This window comes from Bos grunniens, chromosome 2 (assembly GCF_055505025.1).
Source record: "Bos grunniens cultivar Pamir isolate PY7600 chromosome 2, Bosgru_T2T1.0, whole genome shotgun sequence".
In the NCBI taxonomy this organism is placed as follows: domain Eukaryota; kingdom Metazoa; phylum Chordata; class Mammalia; order Artiodactyla; family Bovidae; genus Bos; species Bos grunniens.
The window spans coordinates 93,626,234-93,652,025 of record NC_141166.1 but is presented as its reverse complement, the minus strand read 5'-3'; the positions used below and the strand labels follow the sequence as shown (position 1 = coordinate 93,652,025).

Genomic DNA, 25,792 nt, shown 5'->3' with positions numbered 1-25,792 from the left:
CCGAACCTCCCTGAATACCCAAGAACAGATTAACAGTTGCTAATCAGAGAAGACAGGGAATGCAGAAACAAGGGAGGAGCAGTCAAGAAATAATTGTGGGGTGATGGGGCAGGTTCCTGGTTTCTCTGAAGGAATATCTTTGAGTTTTTCTACAGGAACTGAAGGCTCCACCCAGGTAAAGGATGGTGACTTCTGGCTGAGTGCAGGATTCCAAGAACGTCACCCTGTTACCTCACCACCAAACAATCAGAAGAAAGTCATATATCCTCCAGCCCTCACCCCAAATTTCTCCTATAAAAACTTCTCTCCTAGGAAATGGGAGGATGGATGGGATGAATTAGGAGATTGGGATTGTCATATATACACTATTGATTGGTTGTTGTTGTTGTTTAGTCACTAAGTCGTGTCCAACTCTCTGCAACCCCATGGATTGGACAGGCCTGCCAGGCTCCTCTGTCCATGGGATTTCCCAGGTAAGAATACTGGAGTAGGTCACCATTTCCTTCTCCAGGGGAATCTTCCCAATCCAGTGATCAAACCCTTGTCTCCTGCATTAGCAGGCGAATTCTTACCACTGAGACACCAGGGAAGCCCTATACTCTATTGATACCATGTATAAGACAGATAAGGGTTTCCCTGCTGGCTCAGCGGTAATGTCTACTGCAACGCAGTAGACAATGCAAGAGATGTGGGCTTGATCCTCAGATAGGGAAGATCCCCTGGAGGAGGGCGTGGCAACCCACGTCAATATTCTTGCCTGGAGAATCCCATGGACAGAGGAGCCTGGTGGGGCTACAGTCCATAGGGTCGCAAAGAGCTGGACACGAGTGAAATGACTTAGCAAGTGTGCATGCATGCATAAAGTAGATAACTAATAAGAACCTACTGTATAACACAGGGAACTCTACTCAGTGCTCTATGGTGATCTAAATGAGAAGGAAATCCAAAAAGAAAGAGGATATATGTATACATATAACTGATTCACTTTGCTGTACAGTAGAAATTAATACATTGTAAATCAGATATATTCCAATAAAAATTAATTAAAAATAAAAAGCTTCTCCCCCAAACCATCAGAGAGTTCAGTTTTTGAGCACAAGCCATCTGTTCTCCCTGTTCAACCCTGCAATAATCCTTTCTCTGCTCACACTGCAACATTTCAGTTTTTTTGGCCTCACTGTGCATTGGGCACAGGAATTTGTGTTGAATAACACATCTTTCTTTTGAACAATTTTAGGTGATATGTAAATGAGGTTATGTGTTCCCAAATTATATTTTTTGTTTTATCATTAGATTTGTCTTATCATTATTAACCTTTGGCTTAGCACAAAAGTGAGTTGGTTCCAGGACTTGAATAGAGAAGCCAAGTGAAATGGCTATATTGATATACACTTCATAATGCTGAGACTCATTCTGTTAAATCTCTTCATATATCATTTTCCCCCAATCATAAGTCAGTGACATCTACTGTTATTTTATGTCTTTTTCTCAAGGGAAAAAAATCTTTATTAACTCCTTTTATTCTCACTCTCAAAAGTTCTGCCCCATTATTGTGGTGATATTAAATGCCAAGCTCTTGTTTGAAAATACAGGCCATTTTCAATAAGGCAGCTGAACTACAGAGCAATCGATTCTCTGCCTTCAATGAGATCTAGACACTTTTGCTTCAGTAAAAGTCTGTTATTAAGCCATCTCCCTTTCTAAAGTATTTCCTGGTGCTATTTTCTTTAATGACTCCCATTCTCATTTTACAAAACCTTCCTGAATCCTGTTGCCTTGACAACAAGGTAACATATTATGTACTTCATGAAGAGCAAGAACTAAAGACAACAGTATAGAATCCAGCCCTTCTCATTATTTAAGAGCTCATAGATGGAGGATTTGTGGCACAATGATAAAATAATGCTTACCAATAACCTCAAGAAGAGTTATAATTGTTGTTTCAATGACATTTTTCAGAAATGTCAAAGTATTCTATTTAACAATACATACAGAGTGCTTATAGGTGCCGCTAGTGGTAAAGAACCCTCCTGCCAATGCAGGAGATGTAAGAGATGCTGATTCAATCCCTGGGCTGGGAAGATCCTCTGGGGTAGGAAATGTCAACCTGCTCCAGTATTCTTGCCTGGAAAATCCCATGGACAGTGGAGCCTGGTGGGCTACAATTCATAGGGCTGTAAAGAGTCAGACACAACTGAGCACATACACCATAGAGTTTTCATAAGTATGGGGCAGTGTTGTAAACCTACAAAATTAACATCTAAATTTTCCTAGCCTTCTGAGTGACATGCTCTCATTGTTTTTATTTTACAGATAAGGAAACAGAGGTGTGGAAAGTTGAACCTACTTAAAATCACAGGGCTAGTAAATGTCAGAGGTTGCTTTCAACTCCTGGTAGTTTGGGTCCTCAGTTTCTAAGTAAGTTTATGTTTCCATATGACTAAAGAGTATTTGACCTTGAAATCTGAATGGAAGTTAATTTTCGGTGGCAAAAAAAAATCAAAAATACTGCTTCCATGTCACAAAGAGAATTTTCACATCTGAGGCTAAACAAATATTCCCCACATGTGATATTTAGTCCCAACTGGTTTGGTCTTTTTATTCTACTACATGTTAAAGAAAACCAAACAGGAGAAGAAAAATAGCCAAGATTTCTTGAAAGAACCATATTTCTGAGACCATTTATAAACATTGTCTCATTTAGTACTTTTTATGGGATAGACATTTTTATCTCTGCTTAATGATTAGGAACTAACTTTGAGAGGTTACACAACCTAAAAACATGCAGAGGCAGAGCCCAAACTCAAATGTAGCCTAGCTCTTCCTGCTGTGCATGGGCAGTTTTTAATCACACTTGGTACCATGGGGTAGCATTCCTAAACACCTTAATCATTTCACTATAGATCAGGCAATAGACTCACACTCTGGAATCTATTTTATTCCAAAGGTTGTATTGTTTTTTGGTTGTTTCCAAATTATCTTTAGTGTTAATATTATTCATATTACTTTTTCACAATAGATTTAGCTAAGTTAAACTTTGAATTTATGGAAATAAATTTATATTTATAATACAAAGAGGAAAGGGAGAATTCAAAACTGATCTCAAGTTTTCTAGAAGCAAAATTGGTGGTCAAGCCTCCATCCCTAACTATTCATCACTGCCTCATTGCCAACTTTATCATTTTTAATCCAATGGACTATGAACAAGTTACCTACCTCTCTCTGCTTTATTATGGTCAACACATATTTTAAGCTTGTTTCCAAAAACAGCTCTACAAAATTAGATTGTCATCACAAATTTATAAATATAATAGGCTTAGTTGCTCAGTCATGTCTGTCTGATTCTTTGTGACGCTTTGAACTGTAGCCCACCAGGCTCCTCTGTTCATGGGATTTTTCAGGCAAGAATCCTGGAATGGGTTGCCATTTCCTTCTCCAGGGGACCTTCCTGATCCAGGGATCAAATCAGCATCTCCTGTGTCTCCTGCATTGCAGGTGGATTCTTTATCTGCTGAGCCATTGAGGAAGCCCATAACTATAATATATAATCTCAAAAATCTTATTGCATCTTTATAGAATTAGATATTTTACAACTTTAAAAATATTTTACTAATACAACATGGAAAAGGGCATCTTATTATCATTGTTTTGTTCATTCATATCCATTCTCAGCAACCTCAAGTTAAAAAAAGAGATACAATTTCAGAAAAATACAAACAATAATGAACTGTTTCCTTAATAAGACAGCAGTTTTTAAAACTTCTTTAAAAATTTTACTAAAATATTGATAACACAAAGAAAAAAGGGAAAATTCACAGTTGATCTCAAGTTTTCTAGAAGTAAAACTAGTGGTCAAGCCTCCATCCCTAACCCTTCATCACTGCCTCATTGCCAACTTTGTCATTTTTAATCTAATGGACTATGAGCAAGTTACCCACCTCTCTCTGCTTTAGCTGTCACATCTGTACAATGAAAAAGGAAATAGAGCCTATTTCAGAGGTTCTTGTGAGAACAAAATAAATTTCTACATGCAGAGCTCTTCATGTGAAGAAGAGTAAGCTCTAAATATGCCTTAGCTACCATTAGCTTCCTCATTGTCATTGTTTACCCAGGGTTTTTGAAAGTGTACAATGTGTATTGCTGCAGATAAATAAGATTAAGTACTGCTCCCATGTGTTCAGTTATGTCTGAATTTTTGCAACCTCATGGACTGTAGCCCACCAGGCTTCTCTGTCCATGGAATTCTCCAGGCAAGACTACTGGAGTGGGTTGCCATGCCCTCCTCTAGGGGATCTTCCTGACCCAGAGATTGAACATACATCTCTTACTTCTCCTGCATTGGCAGTGGGGTTCTTTACCACTGGCGCCACCTGGGAAACCCTATACAAGATTAGGAGTGATATGGTTACTGTGGGGCAGGGGATATAAGAGATGTGGGTTCAGTCCCTAGGTCGGGAAGATCTCCTGGAGGAGGGCATGGTAACCCACTCCAGAATTCTTGCCTGGAGAATTCTATGGATAGAGGAGCCTGGTAAGCTACAGTCCAGAGGTCTCAAAGAGTTGGACAGACTGAAGCGACTTAGCATGCACACACACGCAAGCGTAGTTATTGTAGCAGGGACTCAGAAGTGTAATTGAATGAAAAGAATCACTTACAATGAGAAAATCATACCATTATCTTTTAACTCTCACTTAATTCTTCTGACTAAAACAAGATTAAAGTTTCTATTTTAGTGGCAAGATGTCTTTATTATCTCTCCAACAACTGAATATCTACTGTTTACCTAAGAGAGCAGGTCACAGACTGTCAGGGAATAGTTTTTGTGAGAATTTAATAAATTAATTTTTAAGCATATTTGCTTTTATAAATATGTCTTTTTGTTTTACTAATGTTTTTATTTAAATAATATAAAGATTTCCCATAAAATAACTTTAACTAAAAAATGATGCTGCTGCTGTTGCTGCTAAGTCACTTCAGTCGTGTCTGACTCTGTGCGACCTCATAGACGGCAGCCTACCAGGCTCCTCTATCCCTGGTATTCATGGGTCTCTCTTAAAAAATATTAAGTAAATAACAAGTGATAAGCAGATGTAGCAAAAATCACGAAGTGTTCATAAAGAGTTAGTTTGGAAAACACTAGAATCCTAACACTCTAAATCAGAAGTCAGCAAACTTTTTCTGTAAAGATCCAGACAGTTAATATGGTAGGCTTTGCAAAAGATACAGTCTCTGTCACAACAACTCAACTCTGCTCCAGGTAATATGTAAGTGAATGAACTTGGCTGGATTCCAATAGAATTTTATCTATAAAACAGGTAGTGGCTAGGTTTGGCCCACAGGCCATTATTTACCAATCCCTGCTCTAAATTATGAGGACTATTAGGATCCTGAAATAAATATTAGATTGCAGTCAAAGTTTTTATTTCTAAGATTTCACTATGGAAACAGAAAAATCATAAAACACTTCATTTGAAGTTGGGAGATTTTAAAAAGTGATTCTCTAGTAATTTCTTAAAAGACTGTGGCAAGGATTTCAGAATAAAAAACAGCTTCAGAACTTTAAGATGAAAAAGGATAGATAAGCAGCACCTAAACAACCTCTAATTCATATAAAAATATATGTATAATAAATGTGAGGTGATCAATGTGATAATTAACTAGATGATGGGAATCCTTTCACAATGTGTCCATATATCAAATCATCACACTGTACTCTTTAAATATCTTAGAGTTTTATTTGTCAGTTATACCTATTAAAGCTGAAAAACCCACAATGTAGTTTTTGGTTTCCTAAAAGTGCATAGTAAAGTCACCAGACAAAGTCATTTTTTTTGTAATATGAATGTGTGTATATGCATATCTTAAGACCCAATGGTAGCTTAGCTTTTAAACACAAACAATAACCTAAATATAATCTCATAGAATTTAAATTTATAGAAATTTTAATTTCACTATACATGATGTAATTAAATTCAGTTATAAGGTTTTCATGACTTCCCTGATAGCTCAGTTGGTAAGGAATCTGCCTGCAATGCACGAGACCCTGGTTCAATTCCTGGGTCAGGAAGAGCCCCTGGAGAAGGGATAGGCTACCCACTCAAGTGTTCTTGGGCTTGCCTTGTGGCTCAGCTGGTAAAGAAGCCACCTGCAATGCAGGAAACCTGGGTTCGATCCCTGGATTGGGAAGATCCCCCGGAGAAGGGAAAGTCTACCCACTCCAGTATTCTGGCCTAGAGAATTCCATGGACTACAGTCCATGGGGTTGCAAAGACTTGGACTCAACTGACTGAATTTCACTTCAGTTCTTCATAAGGTTTCCAAATGAAAAAATTAGTTTAAAAAATAATAAAATAAATAAATAAAACCCACAGATTACATGCCTAACAGCAACTCCTAGCAGAGAAGTAGCCCAGACACTTGCATCAACCACCAGCAAGTGAGGGCTGGACAGGGAGGTGTGGGCTGCATTGCTTAGGGTAGGAGCCAGGCCTGAATGCCATGAGGGCAATCTGAGGGAGCTAATGTGAGATAGCAACCCAAACTGTGGGATAGCCAGAGAGAGAGAAAAAAAGAGAGAGAGAACTTTCCCATGAAAAGCCCTAACCTGAGGCCTTGCCAGGCTGTTCACAGAACAAAGGACTGAGGAGCGAATACCAGAGGAGAGCTAGCCAGCAGCAGACTGGCCCATCCCCCGCTGGAGGCAGAGAGGCAGGCCAGCGGCAGCCAGAGCCGGAAAGGGGCAATCTCCGCCCCAGAGACGGCATCCTCTACCAAACTGTGAGCAGGCTCCCAGTTGCTAATCAAGTCTTCCTGGGATCTTGGACAGTTGACATCCACCCGGAGAGTCACAGCCAGAGATCAGCTCCCCAGAAGAGACACACAGAGGACCTGAGTCGGCGCTCCTGCTGCGTACCCAGGAAACCGAGCAGCTGGGAAGGGGGAGGCAATAAGATGCACCACACCTAGAAGACTGCACTGCCCAAGCACCTGGTCACCTGAGCTGCTTGGACCTGGGAAGAGCACAAAATGCAGGCCCAACCGAGTCTGCACCTTTATGGAGTACCCGAAAACCTGAACCTGAGCGGCTTAGACCTGGGAAGTGCATGCAACCCAGGGCCCACTTTAGACAGTTCCCTGGCAGAGCAGCCTGGAGCCTGAGCAGTGTAGATGGCGAATGCACACACGCTGTGAGCAGGGGCAAACCCAGTGTGACTGAGACACTGTGAGCACTTCCTCACACACGCCAGTGATATTTGTTTGCAGTGTTCCTCCCTCTCCACAGCACAACTGAACAAGTAAGCCTAAATAAGTGATCGCCCCCTTGTATGAGGGCAGAAATTAGACACTGAAGAGACTTGTAAACAGAAGAAGCCAAGATAAACACAGGGAAACACTTTGGAAGTGACAGTTTCAACAGATTAAAACCCTGTAGTTAGCACTGACTACATTGGAAGTGGGCTATAGATCTTGAGAAGTATAAGCTGGAACAAGGAACTATCTGAAACTGGACTGACCCCACACTGCCCACAATAGCTCCAGAGAAATTCCTAGATATATTTTTACTATTATTATTTTTTAAATTTTTTTATTTTTAAGTCCTCTATTACTGCTTTAATTTTCACTTTTATAACCTACTATTACCTTTCACGATGCTGTGATCACTCATCTAGAGCTGCATATCCTGGAATGTGAAGTCAAGTGGGCCTTAGAAAGCATCACTACGAACAAAGCTAGTGGAGGTGATAGAATTCCAGTGGAGCTATTCCAAATCCTGAAAGATGATGCTGTGAAAGTGCTGCACTCAATATGCCAACAAATCTGGAAAACTCAGCAGTGGCCACAGGACTGGAAAAGGTGAGTTTTCATTCCAATCCCAAAGAAAGGCAATGCCAAAGAATGCTCAAACTACCGCACAATTGCACTCATCTCACATGTTAGTAAAGGAATGCTCAAAATTCTCCAAGCCAGGCTTCAGCAATATGTGAACCGTGAAATTCCTGATATTCCAGCTGGTTTTAGAAAAGGCAGAGGAACCAGAGATCAAATTGCCAACATCCGCTGGATCGTGGAAAAAGCAAGAGAGTTCCAGAAAAGCATCTATTTCTGCTTTATTGACTATGCCAAAGCCTTTGACTGTGTGGATCACAATAAACTGTGGAAAATTCTGAGAGATGGGAATACCAGACCACCTGACCTGCCTCTTGAGAAACTATATGCAGGTCAGGAAGCAACAGTTAGAACTGGACATGCAACAACAGACTGGTTTCAAATAGGAAAAGGGGTATGTCAAGGCTGTATATTGTCACCCTGCTTATTTAACTTATATGCAGAGTATATCATGAGAAACGCTGGACTGGAAGCAACACAAGCTGGAATCAAGATTGCCAGGAGAAATATCAATAACCTCAGACATGCAGATGACACCACCCTTATGGCAGAAAGTGAAGAGGAACTAGAAAGCCTCTTGATGAAAGTGAAAGAGGAGAGTGAAAAAGTTGGCTTAAAGCTCAACATTCAGAAAACAAAGATCATGGCATCCGGTCCCATCACTTCATGGGAAATAGATGAGAAAACAGTGGAAACAGTATCAGATTTTATTTTTCTGGGCTCCAAAATCACTGCAGATGGTGACTGCAGCCATGAAATTAAAAGATGCTTACTCCTTGGAAGGAAAGTTATGACCAACCTAGACAGCATATTCAAAAGCAGAGACATTACTTTGCCAACAAAGGTCCGTCTAGTCAAGCCTATGGTTTTTCCTGTGGTCATGTATGGATGTGAGAGTTGGACTGTGAAGAAGGCTGAGTGTCAAAGAATTGATGCTTTTGAACTGTGGTGTTGAAGAAGACTCTTGAGAGTCCCTTGGACTGCAAGGAGATACAACCAGTCCATTCTAAAGAAGATCAGTCCTGGGATTTCTTTGGAAGGAATGATGCTAAAGCTGAAACTCCAGTACTTTGGCCACCTTATGCAAAAAGTTGACTCACTGAAAAAGACTGATGCTGGGAGGGATCGGGGGCAGGAGGAGAAGGGGACAACAGAGGATGAGATGGCTGGATGGCTTCACTGACTCGATGGACGTGAGTCTCAGTGAACTCCAGGAGTTGGTGATAGACAGGGAGGCCTGGCGTGCTGCAGTTCATGGAATCGCAAAGAGTCGGACATGACTGAGTGACTGAACTGAACTGATTACCTTTCAAAAAAAAAAAAAAAGACCCTATTTTTATTTTTATTTTTTTTTAATTTATTTTATTTTTAAACTTTACAATATTGTATTAGTTTTGCCAAATATCGAGATGAATCCGCCACAGGTATACCTGTGTTCCCCATCCTGAACCCTCCTCCCTCCTCCCTCCCTGTGCCATCCCTCTGGGTCGTCCCAGTGCACCAGTCCCAAGTATCCAGTATCGTGCATCGAACCTGGACTGGCGACTCGTTTCATACATGATATCATACATGTTTCAATGCCATTCTCCCAAATTATCCCACCCCCTCCCTCTCCCACAGAGTCCAAAAGACTGTTCTATACATCAGTGTCTGTTTTGCTGTCTCGTATACAGGGTTATCATTACCATCTTTCTAAATTCCATATATATGTGTGTTAGTATACTGTATTGGTGTTTTTCTTTCTGGCTTACTTCACTCTGTATAATAGGCTCCAGTTTCATCCACCTCATTAGAACTGATTCAAATGTATTCTTTTTAATGGCTGAGTAATACTCCATTGTGTATATGTACCACAGCTTTCTTATCCATTCATCTGCTGAGGGGCATCTAGGTTGCTTCCATGTCCTGGCTATTATAAACAGTTCTTCAATGAACATTGGGGTACACGTGAAAAGACCCTATTTTTAAAGCAAACTTCATATATATTTTTTATAATTCTTGTGATTTTGTTTTGTTTTTTTAATATTGTATTTTTGAGGGTCTATCCTCTACTTTAGATTTTTAGTCTTTGCTTTTTTGTATTTGTTATAAATTTTGTACCTTTAAGAATCCAATCTTCAGTACCCATTTTTACTTAGGAGTGTGATAACTGGCTTGATTTCCCTCTCCCCCTTTTGGCTCTCCTTTTTCTCCCCTAGGTCACCTCTATCTCCTCCCTCCCCCTTCTCTTCTCTACCAAACTCTGTAAATCTCTTTGGGTATTCTGGGTTGTGGAGAGCACTTAGGGAACTGATTACTGGCTAGATCTGTCTCTCTCCTTTTGAACCCCCCACTTCTCCTGGTCACCTCTATCTCCTTCCTCCCTCTTCTCTTCTCTATGTAACTCCATGAACCTCTCTCAGTGTTCCAGGCTGTGAAGAGCACATAGGGATTTGATTACTAGCTAGATTGCTCTCTCCCCTTTTGATTCCCCCTCTTCTCCTTCTGGTCACCTCTATCTCCCACCTCCCTCTTCTCCATGTAACTCAGTGAACCTTTCTGGGTGTCCCTCATTGTGGAGAATCTTTTCTCCATTAACCTAGATGTTTTATCATTGATGCTGTATGGATGGAGAAGTCTTGAGGCTACTGTAAGAATGAGACTGAAAACCAGAGGCAGGAGGCTTAAGTCCAAAACCTGAGAACACCAGAGAACTCCTGACTCCGGGGAACATTAATCGATAAGAGCTCATCCAAAAGCCTCCATACCTACACTGAAACCAAGCTCCACCAAAGAGCCAACAAGTTCCAAAGCAAGACATACCATGAAAATTCTCCAGCAATGCAGGAACATAGCCCTGAGCTTTAATATACAGGCTGCCCAATGTCACACCAAACCCATATACATCTTAAAACTCACTACTGGACACGTCATTGCACTCTAGAGAGAAGAAATCCAGCTCCACCCACCAGAACACTGACATAAGCTTCCCTAACCAGGAAACCTTGACAAGCCACTCGTCCAACCCCACCCACAGGGAGGAACCTCCACAATAAAGAGGGACCACAAACTTCCAGAATACAGAAAAGCCACCCCAAACACAGCAATCTAAACAAGATGAAAAGGCAGAGATATATTCAGCAGATAAAGGAACATGAAAAATGCCCACCAAACCAAACAAAAGAGGAGGATATAGGGAGTCTAACTGGAAAAAAAATTCAGAATAATGATACTAAAAATGATCCAAAATCTTGAAAACAAAATGGAGTTACAGATAAATAGACTGGAGACAAGGATTGAGAAGATGCAAGAAACGTTTAACAAGGACCTAGAAGAAATAAAAAAGAGTCAATCAATAATGAATAATGCAATAAATGAGATAAAAAAACACTCTGGAGGGAATCAACAGTAGAATAACTGAGGCAGAAGATAGGATAAGTGAATGGTGGAAATAAATGAAGCAGAGAGGAAAAAAGAATTAAAAGAAAGGAGGGCAATCTCAGAGACCTCTGGAACAATGTCAAATGCCCCAACATTCAAATAATAGGAGTCCCAGAGAAGAAGATAAAGAAAAAAGCCATGAGAAAATACTTGAGGAGATAATAGTTGAGAACTTCCCTAAAATGGGGAAGGAAATAGTCATCCAAGTCCAAGAAACCCAGAGAGTCCCAAACAGGATAAACCCAAGACAAAACACCCCAAGACACATATTAATCAAATTAACAAAGATCAAACACAAAGAACAAATATTAAAAGCAGCAAGGGAAAAACAACAAATAACACACAAGGGGATTCCCATAAGGATAACAGATGATCTTTCAATAGAAACTCTTCAGGCCAGAAGGGAATGGCAGGACATACTTAAAGTGATGAAAGAAAATAACCTACAACTGATATTACTATACCCAGCAAGGATCTCATTCAAATATGAAGGAGAAATCAAAAGCTTTACAGACAAGCAAAAGCTGAGAGAATTCAACACCACCAAACCAGCTCTTCAACTAATGCTAAAGAATCTTATCTAGACAGGAAACACAGAAAAGGTGTATAAACTTGAACCCAAAACAACAAAGTAAATGGCAATGAGATCATACTTATCAATAATTACCTTAAATGTAAATGGGTCGAATGCCCCAACCAAAAGACAAAGACTGGCTGAATGGATACAAAAATAAGACCCCTATATGTGTTGTCTACAAGAGACCTACTTCAAAACAAGGGACACATACAGACTGAAAGTGGAGGGCTGGAAAAAGATATTTCACACAAATGGAGACCAAAAGAAAACAGGAGTAGCAATACTGATATCAGATAAAATGACTTTGAAATAAAGGCTGTGAAAAGAGACAAAGAAGGACACTACATAATGATCAAAGGATAAATCGAAGAAGAAGATATAACAATTATAAATATATATGCACCCAACATAGGACCACCACACTATGTAAGGCAAATGCTAACAAGTATGAAAGGGGAAATTAACAATAACACAATAATAGTGGGAGACTTTAATACCCCACTCACACTTATGGATAGATCAACTAAACAGAACGTTAGCAAGGAGACACAAACTTTAAATGATACAATGGACCAGTTAGACCTATTGATATCTATAGGACATTTTACCCCAAAACAATGAATTTCACCTTTTTCTCAAGTGCACAATGGAACATTCTCCAGGATAGATCACATCCTGGGCCATAAATCTAGCCTTGGTAAATTCAAAAAACCTGAAATCATTCCAAGCATCTTTTCTGATCACAGTGCAATAAGATTAGATGTCTATTACAGGAAAAAAACTATTAAAAATGCCAACATATGGAGGCTAAACAACACGCTTCTGAATATCCAACAAACCACAGAAGAAATCAAAAAAGAAATCAAAATTTGCATAGAAACAAATGAAAATGAAAACACAACAACCCAAAACCTATGGGACACTGTAAAAGCAGTGCTAAGGAGAAGGTTCATAGCAATACAGGCTTACCTTCAGAAATAAGAAAAAAGTCAAATAAATAACCTAACTCTACACCTAAAGCAACTAGAAAAGGAAGAAATGAATAACCCCAGGTAGTAGAAGGAAAGAATTCATAAAAATTAGGGCAGAAATAAATGCAAAAGAAACAAAAGAGACCATAGCAAAAATCAGCAAAGCTAAAAACTGGTTCTTTGAGAAGATAAATAAAATGGACAAACCATTAGCCAGACTCATCAAGAAAAAAAAGGAGAAGAATCAAATCAACAAAATTAGAAATGAAAATGGAAAAATCACAACAGACAACACAGAAATACAAAGGATCATAAGAGACTACTATCAGCAACTATATGCGAATAAAATGGACAACTTGGAAGAAATGGACAAATTCTTAGAAAACTATAACTTTCCAAAACTGAACCAGGAAGAAATAGAAAATCTTAGCAGACCCATCACAAGCACAGAAATTGAAACTATAATGAGAAATCTTCCACAAAAAAAAAAAAAAAAAATCCCAGGACCAGACAGCTTCACAGCTGAATTCTACCAAAAACTTAAAGAAGAGCTAACACCTATCGTACTCAAACTCTTCCAGAAAATTTCAGAGGAAGGTAGACTTCCAAACTCATTCTATGAGGCCACCATCACCCTAATACCAAAACCTGACAAAGATGCCACAAAAAAAGAAAACTACAGGCCAATATCACTGATGAACATAGATGCAAAAATCCTAAACAAAAGCCTAGCAAACAGAATCCAACAACACATTAAAAAGATCATACACCATGACCAAGTGGGCTTTATCCCAGGGATGCAAGGATTCTTCAATATTCGCAAATCAATCAATGTGATACACCACATTAACAAATTGAAAGATAAAAACCATATGATTATCTGAATAGATGTAAAGAAAGCCTTTGACAAAATTCAACATCCATTGATGATAAAAACCCTCCAGAAAGCAGGCATAGAAGGAACATACCTCAACATAATAAAAGTCATATATGATAAAACCCCAGCAAACATTATCTACAATGGTGAAAAATTGAAAGCATTTCCCCTAAAATCAGGAACAAGACAAGGGTGCCCACAATCGCCACTGCTATTCAACATAGTTTTGGAAGTTTTAGCCACAGCAATCAGAGAAGAAAAAGAAATAAAAGGAATCCAGATTGGAAACGAAGACATAAAACTCTCACAGTTTGCAGATGACATGATCCTCTACATAGAAAACCCTAAAGACTCCCCCAGAAAATTACTAGAGCTAATCAATGAATATAGCAAAGATGCAGGATATAAAATTAACACACAGAAATCCCTTGCATTCCTATACACTAACAACGAGAAAACAGAAAGACAAATTAAGGAAACATATCCACTCACCTTTGCAACGAAAAGAATAAAATACTTAGAAATAAATCTACCTAAAGAAACAAAAGACCTATATATATATAACTATAAAACACTGATGAAAGAAATAAAAAATGACACAAATAGATGGAGAAATATACCATGTTCATGGATGGGAAGAAACAATATAGTGAAAATGAATATACTACCCAAAGCAATCTACTGATTCAATGCAATCCCTATCAAGCTACTAATGGTATTCTTCAGAGAACTAGAACAAACAATTTCACAATTTGTATGGAAATACAAAAAACCTCGAATAGCCAAAGCCATCTTGAGAAAGACGAATGGAACTGGAGGAATCAACCTGCCTGACTTTAGGCTATACTACAAAGCAACAGTCATCAAGACAGTATGGTACTGGCACAAAAACAGAAACATAGATCAATGGAACAAAATAGAAAGCCCAGAGATAAATCCACGCACCTATGGACACCTTATCTTTGACAAAGCAGGCAAGAATATGCAATGGAGAAAAGACAAGCTCTTTAACAAGTGATGCTGGGAAAACCTGTACTCTACAGTACTTGGAGAGTACACTCCAGTACTCTTGCCTGGAAAATCCCATGGACGGAGGACCTGGTAGGCTGTAGTCCATGAGGTCACTAAGAGTCAGACGTGACTGAGCGACTTCACTTTGACTTTTCACTTTCATGCATTGGAGAAGGAAATGGCAACCCACTCCAGTATTCTTGCCTAGAGAATCCCAGGGATGGGGGAGCCTGGTGGGCTGCCATCTATGGGGTCGCACAGAGTCAGACTCAATGAAGCAACTTAGCAGCAGCAGCTGGGAAAACTTGTCAACCACTTGTGAAAGAGAGAAACTAGAACACTTTTTAACACCATACACAAAAATAAACTCAAAATGGATTAAAGATCTAAACGTAGGACCAGAAACTATAAAACTCCTAGAGAAAAACATAGGAAAAACACTCTCTGACATAAATCACAACAGGATCCTCTATGACCCACCTCCCAGAATATTGGAAATAAAAGCAAAAATAAGCAAATGGGACCTAATTAAACTTAAAAGCTTCTACACAACCAAGGAAACTATAAGCAAAGTGAAAAGACGGCCTTCAGAATGGGAGAAAATAATAGCAAATGAAGCAACTGACAAACAACTAATCTCAAAAATATACAGAGTTCATGCAGCTCAATCCCAGAAAAATAGGTGAGCCAGTCAAAAAATGGGCCAAAGAACTAAACAGACATTTCTCCAAAGAAGATATACAAATGGCTAACAAACACATGAAAAAATGCTAAACTTCACTCATTATCACAGAAATGCAAATCAAAACCACAATGAGGTACCCCTCTTAGAATGGCTGCTATCCAAAAGTCTACAAGCAATAAATGCTGGAGAGGGTGTGGAGAAAAGGGAACACTCTTATACTGTTGGTGGAAATGCAAACTAGTACAGCCACTATGGAGAACAGTATTGAGATTCCTTAAAAAACTGGAAATAGAACTTCCATATGACCCAGCAATCCCACTGCTGGGCATACACACTAAGGAAACCAGAATTGAAAGAGACATGTGTACCCCAATGTTCATTGTAGCACTGTTTATAATAGCCAGGACATGGAAGGAACCTAGATGTCCATCAGCAGATGAAATGATAAGAAAGCTGTGGTACATATACACAATGGAATATTACTCAGCCATTAAAAAGAATACATTTGAATCAGTTCTAATGAGGTGGATGAAACTGGAGCCTATTATACAGAGTAAAGTAAGTCAGAAAAAAATCAGCAATACAGTATACTAATGCATATATGGAGAAGGCAATGGCACCCCACTCCAGTACTCTTGCCTGGAAAATCCCATGGACGAAGGAGCCTGGTAGGCTGCAGTCCATGGGGTCGCAAAGAGTTGGACACAACTAAGCGACTTCATTTTCACTTTTCACTTTCATGCATTGGCAAGGGAAATGGCAACCCACTCCAGTATTCTTGCCTGGAGAATCCCAGGGATGGGGCAGCCTGGTGGGCTGCCATCTATGGGGTCGCACAAAGTCGGACACGACTGAAGCAACTTAGCAGCAGCAGCAACGCATATATATGGAATTTAGAAAGATGGTAATGATGACCCTATATGTGAGACAGCAAAAGAGACACAAATGTATAGAACAGTCTTTTGGACTCTGTGGGAGATGGCTAGGGTGGGATGATTTGAGAGAATAGCATTGAAACATGTAGATTATCATATATAAAACATAACGCCAGTCCAGGTTTGATGCATGAGACAGAGTACTTAGGGCTGGTGTACTGGGATGACCCTGAGGGATGGGATGGGGAGGGAGGTGGGAGGAAGGGTCAGGATGAGGAACACATATACAGCCATGGCTGATTCATGTCAATATTGGCAAAACCCACTACCATATTGTAAAGTAATTAGCCTCCAATTAAAATAATACATTAAAAAAATAATAAAATAAAATAGCTTATAAGAGGCAAAGTTGGTATTTGAACATAGCCACTAGGCTCAGAGCCCATGTCCCTACTCTGCTTCTGCTACTGCCACTAAGTAAGAACACAGTGGTTGGTTGTGTTTTCTTGAAATCGTTAACTCAGCTTAAATTCTGCTAGATATGGCAGGAATTTTCTTGCTGGTGCACATGAGAGAAGTTTGAGGGCTTGAACAAGGAGAAATACTTCTTGAGCAGAAATCAGAACACTGGAAAACAATTTCAGGCCATAGGTTTGGGCATGAAGTCACTAGTTTCATGGTAAGTTCCGATATGCACAGCTTCAGATAGCTCAGGCCAAGGAGAATTTGACAAACTGTTTGCAGTGGTTATACAAAGGCAGAACTGTGGTGGAGGAGTTGTTTTAAACAACTATGATGCAAGAAGGGCATCCTATTAGAATTAAATTAAATGTTGGCTTAAAAACTTAAAATTATAATTCCCTCCCAAGCTCAGATGCTTATTACTTTTGTAAATCTGGCTGCAAATTTATCTTAATGTTATATATCAACATGAGTAGTAGCTCATCTTCATAAATTTTGTTATTTTCATACGTATGTTCTTGTAGAAACAATTTAAGAATGTATGGAAGTTAACTTTGATACCCCTCATACATGTCCCACTTGGGCATAAGCATGAAAGACAACAATACCTCATAGTGATTATGGAAGTCAAAAATGAAAAAATTATTGTGTATTATAATCAGCATGAAGAAAGGCATGCCTCATACACCTCCCCTACTCCAGCTCTGGCAACTATTACATGGGGTGATAACAGTGGAATTACCAATACAGCTTGGAAGGCTATAATCACAAATTATTCTGAAAATCAAAAATACGTCTTCCTCTAGAAATTAAGATTTGAATTTTCTGAAACATTTGAATGTTTTAAAACTTTGAATAAAGAAAACAATATCATTAAGCAACAAATTGGGGTTTAATAAAGTTTTCTTATTGGCTTATTTCAATTTGATTTCAGCACTTATGTGAATAGTGAAGAAAATAGAGGCATTTGGGGCATATTAATCCATTACCCATTGACTACTCTTCAGTCATGCCTAATGCAGCCATCAGAGCGGTTCTGGACATCTGTGGTAGTACCAAGCATACCAGCAGTCTCAGTCCTCTCTCCTCCTCACCCACGGCTTTCTGGTTCTCCTTTTTAATTATCACTCTCCCTCCCCCTCCAGTATTCTCTCTTTCTTCCCTTCTCCCACCCTCAGAACCTTTATCTTTCCATAGGAATGAATGCAGCTGTCTTTCCTGGGACATTTACAAGAGCGCAAAGAGAAATTAGACATTTCAATGGCAACCCACTCCAGTACTCTTGCCTGGAGAATTTCATGGACCGAGCAGCCTGGCAGGCCACAGTTCTTACGGTCACAAAGAGTCAGACATGACTGAGCAACTAACACATACACACACACACACACCCCTGGCCAAATTTTTCTCCTGCTTCTCATCTATTCACATAGTTGAGCCTGTAACTAGAGCTTCTCTGTGTTATTTTCTTAACAAATAGAACTTTAGGAAATGGGGAAGTTACCAATGAATACTATAGAGTAAAATATCCTCTAAAATTTGACTTTTTTTTTATAAACACCCTTTTCCAAAAATCATTCAAATTAACATTATTAAACTAAAATAAATAGAGGGCATTTTAGGACAAAGAATAAATATAAATAAGGAAAAAAGATAAAACACAACCCATAAGGTTCCATCTTTTTGTAGATTAGCCACAAATTCAGATTTACAGGAGTCAGTTCAAAGAGGAAAGTACAACTTGGTACACGATTCACAGTAAACATATAAAGATATTATAGCAGATCCTCAGAAGAACCCCAAGTACTTCTAGAGATCGTGGATAAAAAACAATGTCCTCAACGTTGTTATAAGAAGCACAGTAAAAAGTTTTGCAACACAACTCTCATCAGATCAGATCAGTCGCTCAGTCGTGTCCGACTCTTTGCGACCCCATGAATCGCAGCACACCAGGCCTCCCTGTCCGTCACCAACTCCCGGAGTTCACTCAGACTCACGTCCATCGAGTCAGTGATGCCATCCAGCCATCTCATCCTCTGTCGTCCCCTTCTCCTCCTGTCCCCAATCCCTCCCAGCATCAGAGTCTTTTCCAATGAGCCAACTCTTCGCATGAGGTGGCCAAAGTACCGGAGTTTCAGCTTTAGCATCATTCCTTCCAAAGAAATCCCAGGGCTGATCTCCTTCAGAATGGACTTGTTGGATCTCCTTGCAGTCCACGGGACTCTCAAGAGTCTTCTACAACATCACAGTTCAAAAGCATCAATTCCGCGATCAGCCTTCTTTATAATCCAACTCTCACATCCATACATGACCACAGGGAAAACCATAGCCTTGACTAGACGGACCTTTGTTGGCAAAGTAATGTCTCTGCTTTTGAATATGCTATCTAGGTTGGTCATAACTTTCCTTCCAAAGAGTAAGCGTCTTTTAATTTCATGGCTGCAATCACCATCTGCAGTGATTTTGGAGCCCAGAAAAATAAAGTCTGACACTGTTTCCACTGTTTCCCCATCTATTTCCCATGAAGTGGTGGGACCGGATGCCATGATCTTCGTTTTCTGAATGTTGAGCTTTAAGCCAACTTTTTCACTCTCCACTTTCATGTTCATCAAGAGGCTTTTGAGTTCCTCTTCACTTTCTGCCATAAGGGTGGTGTCATCTGCATATCTGAGGTTATTGATATTTCTCCCAGCAATCTTGATTCCAGCTTGTGTTTCTTCCAGTCCAGCGTTTCTCATGATGTACTCTGCATATAAGTTAAATAAACAGGGTGACAATATACAGCCTTGACGAACTCCTTTTCCTATTTGGAACTATCCCTCAAATCAGAATTCATTAACAAGCTATTCTACAGAGTTCACAAGTACATGTTGAACAAAATATGGGGATTCAGATAGAGAACACACCAAAAAAAATGTAGACAGGACATAGAGGCTATGATTAGAAACCTTCTAGATATCTATAAACTCTCCTTTTACCATCAGATATTTGCTTTACCTAGACCCAGAGACCTGTGTTAGCCATGCCTCTGACAGGAAATGCAGAAACTCCGTCCATGATCCTTGACCAATACCTTACTGTCCCTTGCACGTCTCCAGTGCATATGGCCTTATAAAGAACACTTCTGGGTAAATGATGTTTTCACTATACATTGAGATTGAGGCCCTAGATCCCTATGTCCTGTCTTATCTAGTGAGCCAGGCTGGCCACCTGTGAGCCAAACTCCAAAACTGTGAATACCAAAGTATACTTGTTTGTACTTGTTTCTAAGTTGATTTACATACCCTTATTTTATCCCTCCAACAGATGTGAAAGCAGAATGTTTAATCTGTATCACTAATCTGTATCATTTGTTATATCTTTAAATTAGTCTTTATAAATATCAGACACTACACCACAGCACTGAAAATGAATCACTGTTCTGAACAAGAACTGAAACAATTAAACAGAGCATCACAGCTTGCTTTGATAAAGAACAAATTCCAACTAAGAAGAGGCTCTTAGCACTGGATCCATAATGAGATAACTCAGATTGAGGAGACAGACCCATTATAATCGCCTAGAAATTCACTACTTGTAATGATAGTGACAAAAATTCCCTTTCATCATGATACATCTTAACTAAGTGCTGAATGCAAAGAGAGTATATGTTGATAAAATCTTATTCAGCTATTTAGACACTATTTGAGGATAAACAATGCTTCTCTTTTTTTCTTTCTCTCTCCCTCCTTCCCTCCCTTCTTCTTTCTACACACACACACACACACACACACACACACACATACACACACACTGCAAAGTGTCTTTAGGGATAATCATGGAGAGTATGAGAGAATTCTCATGTCAAGGTGTCTCTGTCAAAACTTGAAACAAAGCTAGGCCTCAGACCAGGGATTTGGCCAGCTGCTAAAGAAGCTAGGGCCAAAATTAGTGAAAGAAAAAAATATGAGAAAGAGGCAAAAAACTAGTATGTGATAAGATGATAAAAATCTGAACGTGTGAAGTATCTAACAAACACTAAAACAAACATCTTGAAGTGCATTTCCTTTCCAATTCGTCCCACCATTCAATCTACAGCATAATCAAAGAGGCCAGAATACCTAAAAAGTAAGCAAAACAACCCAAATACTTTCATAATTCTGCAAACTACTCCAATCTGTAGGATTTTCTTTCAAGAATCTGTTTTTAGAAAAGTAAGTTTTTTCTCAACTATTTTCTGTGTCGTGTTAGTTTGACTGAACTTAGGTGATTCTTTTTTTCTCTTCCTTTAGTGTTGCTAATTAGTGCTGAGCCTTGGCAGACCATACAGATAAGCTGGCAAATGACCAAAAACATGTTAATAGAGAATTGCTCATAACTCCCTTGCCACCAGTCAGAAATAATTGGTACCTTTCTTCAAGCTTCCCTAGGAGAATGACAAATCAAGAGGAAATGCCTTTTATTTCAAAGACCTTTTATCAGCTCTGGATCATAAAGCATGGCAATTTGTTTCTCCTTCTTTATTATAAAGAAACTATAACAACAACATTTTTAAAGGAATACTGATCAAAGTTAAGGAGCTTAACACCTGTCAAAATACAAATCCTAAAAAAAAAAATCACAAACCCTTTTGGCACATAGAAAATCTGAGGACATAGGGCTGCTAAAGAGTCAGGTTCCCTCCTTCACAGAAGGCACACCATCTGAGCCAACCACACATTTTGGTATGAAGATGAAGCTGCACTCCACATACGTAAACAAAACAAACAGAATAATCTATCATCATGTAGAAGGCAAGGTATAGGCCTCTTACCTGTTGGAATCAAGATTAAACAAAAGGAAAAGATAGACACATTTTTTTAAAAGCCATTAACACAAAGAAATAACCTTCCTCCTTTTATTGTCCAAGCTAAAGCTGCAATAAACCTCCGGGAAACTCAAAGACAGGCCAAAGCAGAGTGATGAATTGGCAAAATCTGGGGAATCTGTGTTTTAATTAAAAAAAAAATTTTAGGATTGGTAACAACTAAATCGGAGAAGGCAATGGCACCCCACTCCAGTACTCTTGCCTGGAAAATCCATGGACGGAGGAGCCTGGTAGGGTGCAGTCCATGGCGTCGCTAAGAGTCAGACACAACTGAGCGACTTCACTTTCACTTTTTACTTTCATGCATTGGAGAAGGAAATGGCAACCCACTCCAGTATTCTTGCCTGGAGAATCCCAGGGACAGAGGAGCCTAATGCGCTGCTGTCTATGGGGTCGCACAGAGTCGGACACAACTGAAGCGACTTAGCAACAGCAGCAGCAGCAACAACTAAATATATATTATTCCTAAATTTTTTTTAACTATCACACTATTCACAACTTAATATTATCATCCACTTTTGCCAGCTCCTTATTATGGACAATATATAAAGTGGCATTTATTGTACATTATGCTATGCAGATTTGGCCTTGCAAGCCTGGGTCTGAGGTATCTGTGATATATCTTTGAGGTTTTCCATATGCATTATTAGAATGCATATACTTCTTGGAGAATTAAAACTACCACTTGAATTAGGTATGTATATTTGGAAATAAGGCTCCACTCTCACTTTATATATTAATTCTATGATTTTAATATTAAAATCTACTCTTTTTTATAGCTCATTGAAAGTTGAAATAGAATCATTTCAACATTTCAACTTCTAATGAGCTATAAAACACAGTAAATTTTAGTTTTAGAAATCACAGAATTACTATATAAAGTGGGAATGGAGTTGTATTGCCAAATATCCATGTCTTATTCAAGATGCATGGTTAATTATGTAATCTTTTATGCATAGGAAAGTATTTAGACATCTCAGTTGGGAAATTAAAAAGTTAGCTACTATTATTTAGAACACCTCTATTGAGTGGTAAGGTTTTATTTTAAAGACATCCAAAATCTTCTTTACAGAAATAAGCATATCAGTTTCTTACCCTGCCAGATGGAACACATCTGATCCTTGTTTTAAATTATACCAAATTATTTCTGTTTTATGAAAAGCTTATTATGCTTTGCAGCCTGGCTATTGCTTTCTGAAACTATATTTTCCACCAAAGAGTAAAAGAATTCTTCTTTTTTTTCTTTTGGTTTCAATAAGTAAAGAGAAGAGGGGAACCTCCATCCAAGCAGTTTGCACACACAATTTTTTTATTACAATATCTGATCTTGGTCACTTTTAAAGAGATTTTCTAAATTTTAGGTTTTCTTCATATATACATATCATATATGTGCATTTTCATACATACACAGGTAACTTCTGAATATTTTTTAGAATCCATCCAACGTTGCACACAGACAATTAATAAGGTAGCCCTACCAGGTTTTTAGCTGGGGGTGTTTGTGTTATAAATCTGTAAAGGAACCCAGGTATTTAGTATCCAAGTTTGTGAAACAGATAACTTAGAAAATAATTATTCAAAGACTCACTGAAAGATTTCTCCAGCTTCTTTCAGTAGCAAATTCCCAAAGGGCTTTCATAGTGATTCAACCAGCATTTGTTGATTCCCTGCCATGTGCCAACTGTTCAGAATCAGGGGGAAGAAAAGATGAGAAAATACCAACATACGTTCTCCTGAAATCCAATGGTTGAGACAAATCCATAAGCAAATAATAATAATGTTATAACATTTTATATATACTCTTACTTTGTCCCCCAAAGAATTTAAGTCACTAAATTATACCAAGTCTTCCCAGGTGGCTGAGTGGTAAAGAATCCATCTACCAATGCAGGATAAGTGGGTTCAGTCCCTGAGTCAGGATGATCCCCTGGAGACATAAATGGCAACCCATTCCAATATTCTTCCCTGGAAAATTGCATGGACAGAGGAGCCTGGCAGGCTATAGTCCACAGGGTTGCAAAGAGTCAGACACAACCGAGCAACTGAGCACATATGCAAATTACAGCTCTGGATAAGTGCAACATTAGAAGCACAAATGACGCATAGAAGGGAAAATAACAAATATGCTTTAATTTATAGTTGTATACATTTGAGCTTTGACGATGAATAGAAGAGGTTTCTTAGAGGGAACCCACAGATTGAAATCTGCCATAATGTCCAATCACAATTTTGAATACACTTACACAGCTAAATTCTATGAGTTAATATCTATTTATAGTTGGCAGATAACTAGTTTCTGCTATTTCTATTTGCTATCTATGAGTTCTTGATTTCATAGATGGTCAGGCAAATGTCTATTTGAAACAGCATATCAAAACACTATTTTAAGGGAAAGCTCAGGAAAAGCACCATAAATAGCTTGTGTCTTCTGTATTTCCTCATATAATTGTTGGGAGTTTTAATCTTTTGGGAGATATTAGACTTCTAAATAAATAGTAAGATAAATCATTAGCCCTGTATAGATTTGCTAAAATCATTATAGTTTGAAAACATTAGCTCCATATTTCAACCTATATGTAAAACTGAAAAAAAAAAGGAATTTGCTTTATGCTCCATTTATAGTTTCTAAAAGGTAGTTACAAGGTGCCTGGTACGTAATAGAAATTTGTAGTGGACACTGCTTTTCTTCTGACTAGAATCAGAATTTCTTTGGGGGCAGCATCACTGCTGTCCTTGGTCCTGATAGCTGTAGGCATGAGCATGTAAGTCAAGTCTAGCCACAGTAATATGATCAAGAATGGCCCCGTGACCCAAGTCAGGCCAATCAAGACCATTAGCAAGACTGGCTAGAGCTACAAGGAAAGAGATGCTAGCTGTAAAGATTATGTCTATCTAGAGAGGCCAGTGACCATCTTCACCACCGTATTGAAAGCTCCCATTTAGAATAAAGCTGATCCAGAAGAAAGCAGAGTCAAAAAGAGAGTAAAAGACTCAGATTTCTGATAATTTCAGCTATACTTCTATAGTATAGAGCATGACTGAAGCCAGATTCTCCTCTTTAATGTCCTTATTAACAAATTGTGTGTATATATCATGTATACATACATACATATGATGAATTCTGGTAGTGGCAACTACCAGAATGAGGCTTGATTAACATAGTAGCAAACAAATGTGAATTTTCATCCCCTCTTTTCCTTTCCTCCTCATTTTTGTAAAACTTAAAAGATTGCCAAAATGGGTACATTAGACCATATATTATATAACTATAGAAAGCCCATGGACAAAGGAGCCTGGGAGGCTAAAGTTCATGGGATCACAAAGTCTGACCAAGCAACTGAGCACAGTACATAGTCTATTAGACGGTATAACAACCTATTTTGTGTGAGAGAAAAAAAATCTTAAGGAATAAATATTATTGCATCTGGGATTTTTTAATTGTTAATTTTATGTCTGATTTGTCATTTACAGCTAAAAGAATTCACTGTGCATCTTTAGTTTCTCTTTGAATAAAGATAAAATAAGTATCAGGAATTTAAAAAAAAAAAAAAACCTCACTGTGGTACAAGAGAACAGATACACTTTCATGCTTCACAAGCTTAATTCTGGAAACTCACAAAAACTTCAGAGAGCATAGATTATATTGTGTTATGTCAGTATTTAATGAAAAATCTGCTGTTTGCTGAAAAACCTAATCCTAAGAAGTAATTACTCTTCTACCCCTTTGTGGCTTGAAAAGCAAATATGCCATATCCCACCTATTTCTCAAGAAGGCAGAAAATCATCTTAATGATGCTTCCTTGCTAAACATCTGATATTACCTAGATGGTACACGAAACAAGAGATGCCAAAGGGACAAAATAGGAAACAGAGCTGTTGCCACAGATTATTCTAAGGTGAACATACAAAATCATTTGTGTTTTTATTGACAGTTCTTTGGTTGAAAGACACAGATGAAAATTAGGGATCAGGCTAATTTGCTGGGGAATGACTTTCATGTTTTCAACACTTTACAGGAATAGAAATCAAAGGGAATGTGCCTGCTTTCTGGCCCAGGTAATTTTTGAAGAGTACCAGTTAAAGAAGGAAAACTACTCTCTTTTTCAAACCCCCTCCTTCCCAGGTAGTATTTGAAGAGTACCAGTTAAAGAAGGAAAACTACTCTCTTTTTCAAATCCTTTCC

At 38.6% G+C, this 25,792-nt stretch overlaps 1 long non-coding RNA gene across 3 annotated transcripts in view; it reads right to left on the bottom strand.

Annotated features, from left to right (window-relative positions):
- Positions 1–25,792, bottom strand: part of LOC147378361 (uncharacterized) — a 417,343-nt gene that overhangs the window by 265,599 nt on the left and 125,952 nt on the right. For 2 of the 3 annotated variants that reach the window (XR_015146322.1, XR_015146334.1), the window contains exon 2: positions 23,198–23,290. The exons of the other annotated variant lie outside the window; for it this stretch is intronic. This is a non-coding gene — a long non-coding RNA (uncharacterized LOC147378361). The remainder of the gene's footprint in view (positions 1–23,197; positions 23,291–25,792) is intronic. 3 annotated transcript variants of the gene reach the window in all.